Source organism: Triticum dicoccoides, chromosome 7A, assembly GCF_002162155.2.
Source record: "Triticum dicoccoides isolate Atlit2015 ecotype Zavitan chromosome 7A, WEW_v2.0, whole genome shotgun sequence".
Taxonomy (NCBI): Eukaryota; Viridiplantae; Streptophyta; class Magnoliopsida; order Poales; family Poaceae; genus Triticum; species Triticum dicoccoides.
In genome coordinates, this window is record NC_041392.1 from 129,634,167 (window position 1) to 129,650,058 (window position 15,892).

A 15,892-nucleotide genomic window follows, 5' to 3' on the forward strand; every position below is an offset into this window, starting at 1 on the left:
CAGGCACGGGAAACGACAGGGAAGAAAGGGGATCGACGTTGTTGCTCACCGCGGACCTGCAGATGTGCATGAGCGGGCTCGGGGGAGGCTCGGTGCAGCAGAACGACAGCGGCGACCTTCGGTGGCCGGAGGTGGAAGCAGAGGGCCGGCTCGACGATGGAAGGGGTTTCGGATCGTTTCGTCTCCGTAGTAGACGCAGCGGACGACGGCGGTCTTTGTGGACGCAACGGCGAGGCGAGATGTGCCTGCTGGCCATGGCAGAGTGAGGCGAGCGGCAACGACCGCGCTCGGCGATGGATCTGGAGGAGGTGACGAGTGCGTGGGCAAGAGAGAGAGCGAGGGGCGCAAGTGGGGAGCGGTGAGTGGACGGGAGGGCTCGAGGCGTCGAGGGGACGGCGCCCTTATCCCCTCGGGGCGGCGCCGGCGAGCTGGTCCGACAGGGACGTGTCCCTGTAGCGGTCGCGCCAGGAGAACAGTAGGCGAAGGCGACCGATGGGGTAGGTGGGCTGGCTGAGACGTTGGGCCGGCTGGGTGGGCTAAGGCCCATGGGGACAAGGGGGTGGGCTGTTTCCTTTTGCTTTTTTTTACCTTTGTTTTTCAATTTCGTGGCTGTTTGTTTTTGAGCTCCTGTTTTGCATTTAGTTGACCCACCAAACAATTTTTGTAAAAAGTGAATCATGTCATATAAATACTAGACAATGTCCTTAGATGGCAGAAAAAGTTTGGCTCAAATAAAATAGTTCAATATTTTATAAATTAGAAAAGTCATTTAATTAATTGTTAAACCCACTTTATATTCACAAAAGGGCATTTTAATACTTTACAAAAGTGTGGGGTCACCACCATAATTAGTTATGGAATATTTTCCACACTTTGAACATTTTAGTTTGCATGTTTGATAAATTTGAATTTTGGACTTGATGTTTTGAACAAGTGGCAACTAGCAAGGTAATCATGATGACATGGCATGATTAGTGGGAGATTACTGTGGCATGAATCTCGGGGTGTTACAAATCTCCTCCACTACAAGAAATCTCGTCCCGAGATTTAAGTGGGGAAGTGATGGGTAACTTCAGGAGGACTAATCTTTATAGGGTTAATCATCTCGTGAACAATTAAGGGAATGTGGCAGAAGTATCTCTCGAGTCGAAACTTAAGAAAACATCAAGAGCAAAGTATGAAGGTACAATAGGAAGTTTCATGTGAATGTACAAACGATCGATACCTGAACAGAGTATGAGAAGGGGGGCTCAGAGCATTGGGAATAGATCATCTCTCAGAGGGTGGCTCATGATAACACACAAGGTTAAGAGCAAAGGATACTTCGGAATTAAGGATGTACAGGAGAGTCAGGTTTCGATCCAATGGAACTGTGGGTAATGGGCCCACCATGTGGGTTAAATGCAGGAAGGGTGGTGACATCTTGCACGGTCATGAGGGAAAGGCATGTCAGGGGATAGTCTGTCAGTTATGTCGCCAACAACGTTGGTACCAAGGGCGAGGGACGAAGAGAACCATTTTCCTGCTCGATTAAACGAGGCAGACCAATAGGCAAAGTTCTCGTCCATCAGTGGTTACCGGAATGTCAACAACAATAATAACAAGGTCTTACTGACCAATTGTACACCAAGGTGTTTACATAAGCCGGGAACTATTACTGCTTAGAACATATGGATCACAAGATAGGTTAAACAAAACAATGGAAAGGAATATGTGATTATTATGATAATCAAACCAATGGAAAGGAAAAATGTTTATACCCAAGTATTAGAGTATAACTTTCCCAAAGAAAGGCAGAGCATGATTGGACTCCAAGTATAAAACCGTTTAGACAAAGGGGCAAGGAATTTATGAGGTTTACACATACAATGGTGATTGGATAATTGATCAAGAATAGTTAGCATTGCACTCCCAATGTTCTTGTTGGTGATCGGAATACCACACACATGTTCCGGGATAGTGTTGACATGGTCATCAGGGAAAGGTCGGACTTCAGATACACAAAGGATCCATCGGAAACAACTTAGAAAATAAGTCATACAATTTCAGCAAAGAAAAGATGAGGGTGTGGCCGACGGGCTCAGCAACAATCCATCGACATGTCAAAAAGGGTGTATTAGCAAAATTATGTGAACAAGTTTGTGTTGGGGAAGGCAAGAATGTTGTCGATGATAACTTAAATCATCGAGGGGCAAGGATTGTATTTCTCATCATGAATTCGATTGATATCTTGGTAGAGCTCAGAATGTTGATGATGATCACGAAACATTTGTCGAGAGATTTAATGAAGATGTAATCGATCGGCGATGACATCAAGTCAAAGGAATGATGAAGCGAAAGGTTATTGGAACCACGGGTACGACACAAACTCGAAATTAAGCTTGCTATTCAAGACAAAATGATATGACGAGGAAAGTCGATGTAGGCTTAGCTCATCGTCAAAATTGTGCTCCGGGAAGAAGAACCAGGTAGCACAGTTAAAATTTGGCACGATATTGACATAGCCGACCAGGCTAGGAATGACTTGAAGGATTATTAAACTCGGAAGCAATGAAAATTACTTAGTTATAGAATCGGAGTGCGGAATCGATCCAACCACGCGCCAGGAGAACAGTAGGCGAAGGCGACCAATGGGGTAGGTGGGCTGGCTGAGACGTTGGGCCGGCTGGGTGGGCTAAGGCCCATGGGGACAAGGGGGTGGGCTGTTTCCTTTTGCTTTTTTTACCTTTGTTTTTCAATTTCGTGGCTGTTTGTTTTTGAGCTCCTATTTTGCATTTAGTTGACCCACCAAACAATTTTTGTAAAAAGTGAATCATGTCATATAAATACTAGACAATGTCCTTAGATGGCAGAAAAAGTTTGGCTCAAATAAAATAGTTCAATATTTTATAAATTAGAAAAGTCATTTAATTAATTGTTAAACCCACTTTATATTCACAAAAGGGCATTTTAATACTTTACAAAAGTGTGGGGTCACCACCATAATTAGTTATGGAATATTTTCCACACTTTGAACATTTTAGTTTGCATGTTTGATAAATTTGAATTTTGGACTTGATGTTCTGAACAAGGGGCAACTAGCAAGGTAATCATGATGACATGGCATGATTAGTGGGAGATTACTGTGGCATGAATCTCGGGGTGTTACACAAACCAAACTGATAATTCGAAGAGACTTGCAAAGATAACCAATCATACATAAAAGAATTCAGAGAAGAATCAAATATTGTTCATAGATAAACTTGATCATCAACCCACAATTCATCGGTCTCAACAAACACACCGCAAAAGAAGATTACATCGAATAGATCTCCAAGAGGATCGAGGAGAACATTGTATTGAGATCCAAAGAGAGAGAAGAAGCCATCTAGCTAATAACTATGGACCCGAAGGTCTGAGATAAACTACTCACACATCATCGGAGAGGCTATGGTGTTGATGTAGAAGCCCTCCGTGATCGATGCCCCCTCCGGCAGAGCTCCGGAAAAGGCTCCAAGATGGGATCTCTTGGGTACAGAAGGTTGCGGCGGTGGAAATAGGGTTTCGTAGTGCTCCTGGATGTTTTCGGGGTATATGGATATATATATAGGAGGAAGAAGTAGGTCGGTGGAGCCATGAGGAGAGGGTGGAGGGCGCACCCAGGGTTAGGCGCGCCCCCTGCCTCATGGCCTCCTCGTTGGTTTCTTGACGTCCACTCCAAGTCCACGGGATCACGTTTGTTCCAAAAATAACTCTCCCGAAGGTTTCATTCCGTTTGGATTCCGTTTGATATTCCTTTTCTGCGAAACACTGAAATAGGCAAAAAACAACAATTTGCACTGGGCCTTGGGTTAGTAGGTTAGTCCCAAAAATAATATAAAAGTGTATAAATAAGCCCATTAACATCCAAAACAGATAATATAATAGCGTGGAACAATCAAAAATTATAGATACATTGGAGATGTATCAAGCATCTCCAAGCTTAATTCCTGCTCGTCCTCGAGTAGGTAAATGATAAAAATAGAATTTTTGATGTGGAATGCTACCTAGCATAATTCACAATGAAGATTCAAGACAAAAGTTTAATATTGGCATAAAAACAATATTATTTCAAGCATACTAACTAAGCAATCATGTATTCTCAAAATAACATGGCAAAAGAAAGTTCATCCCTACAAAATCATATAGTTTGGCCATGCTTCATTTTCTTCACACAAGAATGCTCTCGTCTTGCAAAACCCTGATGACAAGCCAAGCAATTGTTTCATACTTTAGTAATCTCGAACTTTTTTCAACTTTCACGCAATACATGAGCGTGAGCCATGGATATAGCACTATGGGTGGAATAGAATATGATGATGCAGGTTATGTGGAGAAGACAAAAAAGAAGAAAGTCTCACATCGACGAGGCTAATCAATGGGCTAGGGAGATGCCCATCAATGATTTCAATGCAAGGAGTAGGGATTTCCATGCAACGGATGCACTAGAGCTATAAATGTATGAAAGCTCAACAAAAGAAACTAAGTGGGGGTGCATCCAACTTGCTTGCTCACGAAGACCTAGGGCATTTGAGGAAGCCCATTGTTGGAATATACAAGCCAAGTTCTATAATGAAAAATTCCCGCTAGTATATGAAAGTGACAAAACAAGAGACTCACTATCATAAAGATCATGGTGCTACTTTGAAGCACAAGTGTGGAAAAAGGATAGTAGCATTGTCCCTTTTTATTTATTTTCTGGCCTTTCTTTTTTTGGCCTTTCTTCTTCTTTTTATTTGGGACAATGCCCTATTAATGAGGATCATCACACTTCTATTTATTTACAACTCAATGATTACAACTCGATAATAGAACGAAATATGACTCTATATGAATGCCTCCGGCAGTGTACCAGGAAATGCAATGAATCAAGAGTGACATGTATGATAAATTATGCATGGTGGCTTTGCCACAAATACGATGTCAACTACATGATCATGCAAAGCAATATGACAATGATGAAGCGTGTCATGAATGAAACGGTGGAAAGTTGCATGGCAATATATCTCGGAATGGCTATGGAAATGCCATAATAGGTAGGTATGGTGGCTGTTTTGAGGAAGATATAAGGAGGTTTATGTGATACAGAGTGTATCATATCACTGGGTTTGGATGCACCGGCAAAGTTTGCACCAACTCTCAAGGTGAGAAAGGGCAATGCATGGTACCGAAGAGGCTAGCAATGATGGAAGGGTGAGAGTGCGTATAATCCATGGACTTAACTTTAGTCATAAAGAACTCACATACTTATTGCAAAAATCTACAAGTCATCAAAAACCAAGCAGTACGCGCATGCTCCTAGGGGGATAGATTGGTAGGAAAAGACCATCGCTCGTCCCCGACCGCCGCTCATAAGGAAGACAATTAAAGAACACCTCATGTTTCAAATTTGTTACACAACGGTTACCATACGTGCATGCTACGGGACTTGCAAACTTCAACACAAGTATTTCTCAAATTCACAACTACTCAACTAGCACAACTTTAATATCACCATCCTCATATCTCAAAGCAATTATCAAGTATCCAACTTCTCATAGTATTCAACACACTTTCTATGATAGTTTTTATTATACCCATCTTGGATGCCTATCATATTAGGACTAATTTCATAACCAAAGCAAATTACCATGATATTCTAAATCACTCTCAAAATAATATAAGTGAAGCATGAGAGATCAATAATTTCTATAAAATAAAACCACCACCGTTCTCTAAAAGATATAAGTGGAGCACTAGAGTAAAATTATCTAGCTCAAAAGATATAAGTGAAGCACATATAGTATTCTAATAAATTCCAATTCATGTGTGTCTCTCCCCGAAAGGTGTGTACAGCAAGGATGATTGTGGTAAAATAAAAAGAAAAGACTCAAATCATACAAGACGCTCCAAGCAAAACACATATCATGTAGTGAATAAAAATATAGCCTCAAGTAAAGTTACCGATAGAAGAAGACGAAAGAGGGGATGCCTTCCGGGGCATCCCCAAGGTTAGGATTTTGGTTGTCCTTTAATTTTACCTTGGGGTGCCTTGGGAATCTGCAAGCTTAGGCTCTTGCCACTCCTTATTCCATAATCCATCAAATCTTTACCCAAAACTTGAAAACTTCACAACACAAAACTTAAACCGAAAATCTCATGAGCTCCGTTAGTATAAGAAAACAAACCACCACTTAAGGTACTGTAATGAACTCATTCTTTATTTATTTTGGTGTTAAACCTACTGTATTCCAACTTATCTATGGTTCATTACCTCCGATACTAGCCATAGATTCATCAAAATAAGCAAACAACACACGAAAAACAGAATCTGTCAAAAACAGAATAGTCTGTAGTAATCTGTAGGTTTCGAATACTTCTGTAACCCCAAAAAATCTAAAAGAAATTTCTGGACGTGAGGAATTTATCTATTAATCATCTGCAAAAATAATCAACCTAATCACACTCTCCAGTAAACAATGGCAGCAAATCTCGTGAGCGCTAAAGTTTCTGTTTTTACAGCAAGATCACAAAGACTTTCCCCAAGTCTTCCCAAATGTTATACTTGGCACAAACACTAATTAAAAGCATAAAACCACATCTAAACATAGGCTAGATGAATTATTTATTCAAAAACATAAAGGAAATATATTGGTTTGTCTCCCAACAAGCATTTTTCTTTAAAGCCTTTTATCTAGGCATTGATAATTTTAATGATGCTCACATGAAAGACAAGAATTGAAGCTCAAAGAGAGCATCATGAAACACATGACAAACAAATCTAAGTCTAACATACTTCCTATGCATAGGCATCTTATAGGCAAACAAATTGTCATAGCAAGCAAAAACTAGCATATGCAAGGAAGCGGAAAGAAACGATAGCAATCTCAACATGACGAGAGGTAGTTTAGTAACATGAAAATTTCTACAATCATATTTTCCTCTCTTATAACAATTATATGTAGGATCATAAGAAAATTCAAAAAAATAGCTATCACATGAAATATTTTCAACACGATCCACATGCATGCAAAGTTGACACTCTTCCAAAATAGTGGGATTTACATTAACAAAAGTCATGACCTCTCAAACTCACTTTTATCAAAAAATTCATAAGATTGAACATTCTCCAAATATGTGGGATCTAAAGTTGACACTCTTCCAAACCCACTTTCAATATTATTGCAAACACCATTATCAATGTCATATTCATCATGGGGCTTAAATAAATTTTCAAGATCAAAAGAAGAATCACCCCAATCATGATCATTGCAACAAATAGTAGACATAGCAAAACTAGCATCCCCAAGCTTAGGGTTTTGCATATCATTAGCACAATTGACGTTAATAGGATTTATAATAACATCATTTCAATCATGCTTTTTATTCAAAGATCTATCGAGAATCACTTCATAAAGCACTTCATCACAATTTTCAGATTCACAAATTTCAAGCAAAACCTCATAACGATAATCTAGTGCACAAAACTCACTACCAATTGTTTCATCATAATTGGACCTCTTAAAAAGATTAGCAAGAGGATGAGGATCCATAGATATTAGGTTCTCTATTTAGAAATAAATAAACAATTATTCCAACCAAACGAGCAAATGAGCCAAGTAAGACATCAAGGCAAACGAAAAGACGAAAAGAAGAAGGGCGAAGAAAAGGCAAAGGTGAAGTGGGGGAGAGGAAAACGAGAGGCAAATGGCAAATAATGTAATGCGAGGGATAAGAGTTTGTGATGGGTACTTGGTATGTCTTGACTTGTGAGTAGATCTCCCTGGCAACGACGCCAGAAATCCTTCTTGCTACCTCTTGAGCACTGCGTTGGTTTTCCCTTGAAGAGGAAAGGGTGATGCAGCAAAGTAGCGTAAGTATTTCCCTCGGTTTTTGAGAATCAAGGTATCAATCCAGTAGGAGACTACGTGCAAGTCCCTCGTACCTACACAAACAAATAAGGACCTTGCAACCAACGCGATAAATGGGTTGTCAATCCCTTCACGGTCACTTACGAGAGTGAGATCTGATAGAGATAATAATAATAAGATAAATATTTTTGGTATTTTTATGATTTAGATTGAAAGTAAAGATTGCAAAATAAACGACGCTAGAAATAACTTGTTGACGGGAGATTAATATAATAGAGAATAGACCTGGGGGCCATAGGTTTCACTAGTGGCTTCTCTCAAGATAGCATAAGTATTACGGTGGGTGACAAATTACTGTCAGGCAATTGATAGAAAAGTGAATAATTATGAGAATATCTAGGCATGATCATGTATATAGGCACCATGTCCGTGACAAGTAGACCGAAACGATTCTACATCTACTACTATTACTCCACACATCGACCGCTATCCAGCATCCATCTAGAGTATTAAGTTCATAAGAACAGAGTAATGCATTAGGCAAGATGACATGATGTAGAGGGATAAACTCAAGCAATATGATATAAACCCCATCTTTTTATCCTCGATGGCAACAATACAATACGTGCCTTGCTACCCCTGCTGTCACTGGGAAAGGACACCGCAAGATTGGACCCAAAGCTAAGCACTTCTCCCATTGCAAGAAAGATCAATCTAGTAGGCCAAACCAAACTGATAATTCGATGAGACTTGCAAAGATAACCAATCATACATAAAAGATTTCAGAGAAGAATCAAATATTGTTCATAGATAAACTTGATCATCAACCCACAATTCATCGGATCTTGACAAACACACTGCAAAAAGAGTTACATCAAATAGATCTCCAAGAAGATCGAGGAGAACATTGTATTGAGATCCAAAGAGAGAGAAGAACCCATCTAGCTAATAACTATGGACCCGAAGGTCTGAGGTAAACTACTCACACATCATCGGATAGGCTATGGTGTTGACGTAGAAGCCCTCCGTGATCGATGCCCCCTCCGGCGGAGCTCCGGAAAAGGCCCCAAGATGGGATCTCTTGGGCACATAAGGTTGCGGCGGTGGAAATAGGGTTTCGTAGTGCTCCTGGATGTTTTCGGGGTATATGGATATATATAGGAGGAAGAAGTAGGTTGGTGGAGCCACAAGGGGCCCACGAGGGTGGAGCGCGCGCCTCGTGCCTCGTGGCCTCCTCCTTGGTTTCTTGACGTCCACTCCAAGTCCCCTGGATCATGTTTGATCCAAAAATAACTCTCCCGATGGTTTCATTCCGTTTGGATTCCGTTTGATATTCCTTTTCTGCGAAACACTAAAATAGGCAAAAATACAGCAATTTGCACCAGGCCTTGGGTTAGTAGGTTAGTCCCAAAAATAATATAAAAGTGTATAAATAAGCCCATTAACATCCAAAACAGATAATATAATAGCATGGAACAATCAAAAATTATAGATACGTTGGAGACATATCAAGCATCCCCAATCTTAATTCCTGCTCGTCCTCGAGTAGGTAAATGATAAAAACAGAATTTTTGATATGGAATGCTACCTAGCATAATTCTCAATGTAATTTTCTTTATTGTGGCATGAATATTTATATCTGAAAGATTCAAGACAAAAGTTTAATACTGACATAAAAACAATAATACTTCAAGCATACTAACTAAGCAATCATGTCTTCTCAAAATAACATGGCAAAAGAAAGTTCATCCCTACAAAATCATATAGTTTGGCCATGCTTCATTTTCTTCACACAAGAATGCTCTCGTCTTGCAAAACCCTGATGACAAGCCAAGCAATTGTTTCATACTTTAGTAATCTCGAACTTTTTTCAACTTTCACGCAATACATGAGCGTGAGCCATGGATATAGCACTATGGGTGGAATAGAATATGATGATGCAGGTTATGTGGAGAAGACAAAAAAGGAGAAAGTCTAACATCAACGAGGCTAATCAACGGGCTAGGGAGATGCCCATCAATGATTTCAATGCAAGGAGTAGGGATTTCCATGCAACGGATGCACTAGAGCTATAAATGTATGAAAGCTCAACAAAAGAAACTAAGTGGGGGTGCATCCAACTTGCTTGCTCACGAAGACCTAGCGCATTTGAGGAAGCCCATTGTTGGAATATACAAGCCAAGTTCTATAATGAAAAATTCCCGCTAGTATATGAAAGTGACAAAACAAGAGACTCTCTATCATAAAGATCATGGTGCTACTTTGAAGCACAAGTGTGGAAAAAAGGATAGTAGCATCGTCCCTTTTTCCTTTTTTGGGCCTTTCTTTTTTTGGCATATCTTCTTTTTTTTATTTGAGACAATGCTCTATTAATGATGATCGTCACACTTCTATTTATTTACAACTCAATGATTACAACTCGATACTAGAACAAAATATGACTCTATATGAATGCCTCCGGCGGTGTACCGGGAAATGCAATGAATCAAGAGTGACATGTATGATAAATTATGCATGGTGGCTTTGCCACAAATACGATGTCAACTACATGATCATGCAAAGCAATATGACAATGATGAAGCGTGTCATGAATGAAACGGTGGAAAGTTGCATGGCAATATATCTCGGAATGGCTATGGAAATGCCATAATAGGTAGGTATGGTGGCTGTTTTGAGGAAGATAGAAGGAGGTTTATGTGTGACAGAGTGTATCATATCACGGGGTTTGGATGCACCGGCCAAGTTTGCACCAACTCTCAAGGTGAGAAAGGGCAATGCACGATACCGAAGAGGCTAGCAATGATGGAAGGGTGAGAGTGTGTATAATCCATGGACTTAACATTAGTCATAAAGAACTCACATACTTATTGCAAAAATCTACAAGTCATCAAAAACCATGCACTACGCGGATGCTCCTAGGGGGGTAGATTGGTAGGAAAAGGCCATCTCTCGTTCCCGACCGCCACTCATAAGGAAGACAATCAAAGAACACATCATGTTTCAAATTTGTTACACAACGGTTACCATACGTGCATGCTACGGGACTTGCAAACTTCAACACAAGTATTTCTCAAATTCACAGCTACTCAAATAGCACAACTTTAATATCACCATCCTCACATGTCAAAACAATTATCAAGTATCCAACTTCTCATAGTATTCAACGCACTTTCTATGATAGTTTTTATTATACCCATCTTGGATGCCTATCATATTAGGACTAATTTCATAACCAAAGCAAATTACCATGCTGTTCTAAAGGACTCTCAAAATAATATAAGTGAAGCGTGAGAGATCAATAATTTCTATAAAATAAAACCACCACCGTGCTCTAAAAGATATAAGTGAAGCACTAGAGCAAAATTATCTAGCTCAAAAGATATAAGTGAAGCACATAGAGTATTCTAATAAATTCCAATTCATGTGTGTCACTCCCAAAAGGTGTGTACAGCAAGGATGATTGTGGTAAACTAAAAAGCAAAGACTCAAATCATACAAGACGCTCCAAGCAAAACACATATCATGTGGTGAATAAAAATATAGCCGTTTGGATTCCAAAAATAACTCTCCGGAAGGTTTCATTCCGTTTGGATTCCGTTTGATATTCCTTTTCTACGAAACACTGAAATAGGCAAAAAAACAACAATTTGCACTGGGCCTTGGGTTAGCTGGTTAGTCCCAAAAATAATATAAAAGTGTATAAATAAGCCCATTAACATCCAAAACAGATAATATAATAGCATGGAACAATAAAAAATTATAGATACGTTGGAGACGTATCAGATCATAACACGTAGTAGGTGACTGTAACTTGCAAGATCAGATCTAGAACATGGATATAATGGTGATAACATAAATGGTTCAGATCTGAAATCATGGCACCTGGGCCCAAAGTGACAAGCATTAAGCATGGCAAAGTCATAGCAACATCAATCTTAGAATATAGTGGATACTAGGGATCAAGCCCTAACAAAACTAACTCGATTACATGATGAATCTCATCCAACTCCTCACCGACCAGCGAGCCTATGAAGGAATTACTCACTCCCGGTGGGGAGCATCATGGAATTGGCGATGGAGAAGGGTTGGTGATGACGAAGAACGAAGATCCCCCTCTCCCGAGCCCCAAACGGACTCCGGATCTGGCCTCCCGATGAAGAACAGGAGGTGCCGGCGCCTCCGTCTCATGGATCGCGATAATTCTTTCTCCCTGATTTTTTTCTGGAAAAATAGGATTTTATAGCGTCGGTTTCAGGGTCTGCGGGGCCACCAGGTGGGGACAACCCACCTGGGTGAAGGAAATATGCCCTAGAGGCAATAATAAAGTTATTATTTATTTCCTTATAATCATGATAAATGTTTATTATTCATGCTAGAATTGTATTAACCGGAAACATAATACATGTGTGAATACATAGACAAACAAAGTGTCACTAGTATGCCTCTACTTGACTAGCTCGTTAATCAAAGATGGTTATGTTTCCTGACCATGAACAATGAGTTGTTATTTGATTAAACGAGGTCACATCATTAGTTGAATGATCTGATTGACATGACCCATTCCATTAGCTTAGCACACGATCGTTTAGTATGTTGCTATTGCTTTCTTCATGACTTATACATGTTCCTATGACTATGAGATTATGCAACTCCCGTTTACCGGAGGAACACTTTGGGTACTACCAAACGTCACAACGTAACTGGGTGATTATAAAGGAGTACTACAGGTGTCTCTAATGGTTGATGTTGGGTTGGCGTATTTCGAGATTAGGATTTGTCACTCCGATTGTCGGAGAGGTATCTCTGGGCCCTCTCGGTAATACACATCACATAAGCCTTGCAAGCATTACAACTAATATGTTAGTTGTGAGATGATGTATTACGGAACGAGTAAAGAGACTTGCCGGTAACGAGATTGAACTAGGTATTGGATACCGACGATCGAATCTCGGGCAAGTAACATACCGATGACAAAGGGAACAACATATGTTGTTATGCGGTCTGACCGATAAAGATCTTCGTAGAATATGTAGGAGCCAATATGGGCATCCAGGTCCCGCTATTGGTTATTGACCAGAGACGTGTCTCGGTCATGTCTACATTGTTCTCGAACCCGTAGGGTCCGCACGCTTAAGGTTACGATGACAGTTATATTATGAGTTTATGCATTTTGATGTACCGAAGGTTGTTCGGAGTCCCGGATGTGATCACGGACATGACGAGGAGTCTCGAAATGGTCGAGACATAAAGATTGATATATTGGAAGTCTATGTTTGGACATCGGAAGTGTTCCGGGTGAAATCGGGATTTTACCGGGTTACCGGGAGGTTACCGGAACCCCCCGGGAACCATATGGGCCTTCATGGGCCTTAGTGGAAAGGAGAAAGGGGCAGCCCAAGGGGGCTGCGCGCCTCCCCCCTTCTCCTAGTCCTATTAGGACTAGGAGAGGTGGCCGGCCACCCCTCTCCCTCTTTCCCCCTTGGGAATCCTAGTTGGAATAGGATTGGGGGGGAGTCCTACTCCCGGTAGGAGTAGGACTCCTCCTGCGCCTCTCCCTCTTGGCCGGCGCCCCCTCCCCCCTTGGCTCCTTTATATACGGAGGCAGGGGCACCTCTAAACACACAAGTTGACACAAGTTGATCCACGTGATCGATTCCTTAGCCGTGTGCGGTGCCCCCTGCCACCATATTCCTCGATAATACTGTAGCGGAGTTTAGGCGAAGCCCTGCTGCTGTAGTTCATCAAGATCGTCACCACGCCGTCGTGCTGACGAAACTCTTCCCCGACACTTTGCTAGATCGGAGTCCGGGGATCGTCATCGAGCTGAACGTGTGCTCGAACTCGGAGGTGCCGTAGTTTCGGTGCTTGATCGGTTGGATCGTGAAGACGTACGACTACTTCCTCTACGTCGTGTCATCGCTTCCGCAGTCGGTCTGCGTTGGGTACGTAGACAACACTCTCCTCTCGTTGCTATGCATCACATGATCCTGTGTGCGCGTACGAATTTTTTTGAAATTACTACGAAACCCAACAGTGGCATCCGAGCCTGGTTATTGATGTTGATGTTATATGCACGAGTAGAACACAAGTGAGTTGTGGACGATACAAGTCATACTGCCTACCAGCATGTCATGTTTTGGTTCGGCGGTATTGTTGGACGAGACGACCCAGACCAACCTTACGCGTACGCTTACGCGAGACCGGTTCCCTCGACGTGCTTTGCACAGAGATGGCTTGCGGGCGACTGTCTCTCCAACTTTAGTTGAACCAAGTGTGGCTACGCCCGGTCCTTGCGAAGGTTAAAACGGAGTCTATTTGACAAACTATCGTTGTGGTTTTGATGCGTAGGTGAGATTGGTTCTTACTTAAGCCCGAAGCAGCCACGTAAAACATGCAACAACAAAGTAGAAGACGTCTAACTTGTTTTTGCAGGGCATGTTGTGATGTGATATGGTCAAAGCATGATGCTGAATTTTATTGTATGAGATGATCATGTTTTGTAACCGAGTTATCGGCAACTGGCAGGAGCCATATGGTTGTCGCTTTATTGTATGCAATGCAATCGCGATGTAATGCTTAACTTTATTACTAAACGGTAGTGATAGTCGTGAAAGCATAAGATTGGCGAGACGACAACGATGCTACGATGGAGATCAAGGTGTCGCGCCGGTGACGATGGTGATCATGACGGTGCTTCGGAGATGGAGATCACAAGCACAAGATGATGATGGCCATATCATATCACTTATATTGATTGCATGTGATGTTTATCTTTTTATGCATCTTATCTTGCTTTGTTTGACGGTAGCATTATAAGATGATCTCTCATTAAATTATCAAGAAGTGTTCTCCCTGAGTATGCACCGTTGCCAAAGTTCGTCGTGCCCAGACACCACGTGATGATCGGGTGTGATAAGCTCTACGTCCATCTACAACGGGTGCAAGCCAGTTTTTGCACACGCAGAATACTCAGGTTAAACTTGACGAGCCTAGCATATACAGATATGGCCTCAGAACACGGAGACCGAAAGGTCGAGCGTGAATCATATAGTAGATATGATCAACATAACGATGTTCACCATTGAAAACTACTCCATCTCACGTGATGATCGGTCATGGTTTAGTTGATTTGGATCACGTAATCACTTAGAGGATTAGAGGGATGTCTATCTAAGTGGGAGTTCTTAAGTAATATGATTAAATTGAACTTAAATTTATCATGAACTTAGTCCTGGTAGTATTTTGCAAATCATGTTGTAGATCAATAGCTCGCGTTGTTGCTTCCCTGTGTTTATTTTGATATGTTCCTAGAGAAAATTGTGTTGAAAAATGTTAGTAGCAATGTTGCGATTTGATCCGTGATCTGAGGTTAAATCCTCATTGCTGCACAGAAGAATTATGTCCTTAATGCACCGCTAGGTGACGGACCTATTGCAGGAGCAAATGCAGACGTTATGAACGTTTGGCTAGCTCAATATGATGACTACTTGATAGTTTAAGTGCACCATGCTTAACGGCTTAGAATCGGGACTTCAAAGACGTTTTGAATGTCATGGACCATATGAGATGTTCCAGGAGTTGAAGCTAATATTTCAAGCAAATACCCGAGTTGAGAGATATGAAGTCTCCAACAAGTTCTATTAGCTAAAAGATGGAGGAGAATCGCTCAACTAGTGAGCATGTGCTCAGATTGTCTGGGTACTTCAATCGCTTGAATCAAGTGGGAGTTGATCTTCCAGATAAGATAGTGATTGACAGAATTCTCTAGTCACCATCACCAAGTTAGTAGAACTTCGTGATGAACTATAGTATGCAAGGGATGATGAAAATTATTCCCGAGCTCTTCGTGATGTTGAAATCAACGAAGGTAGAAATCAAGAAAGAGCATCAAGTGATTGATGGTTGACAAGATCACTAGTTTCAAGAAAAGGGCAAAGGGAAAGAAAGGGGAACTTCAAGTAGATTGACAAGCAAGTTGTCACTCCCACGAAGAAGCCCAAAGCTGAACCAAAGCCTGAAACTGA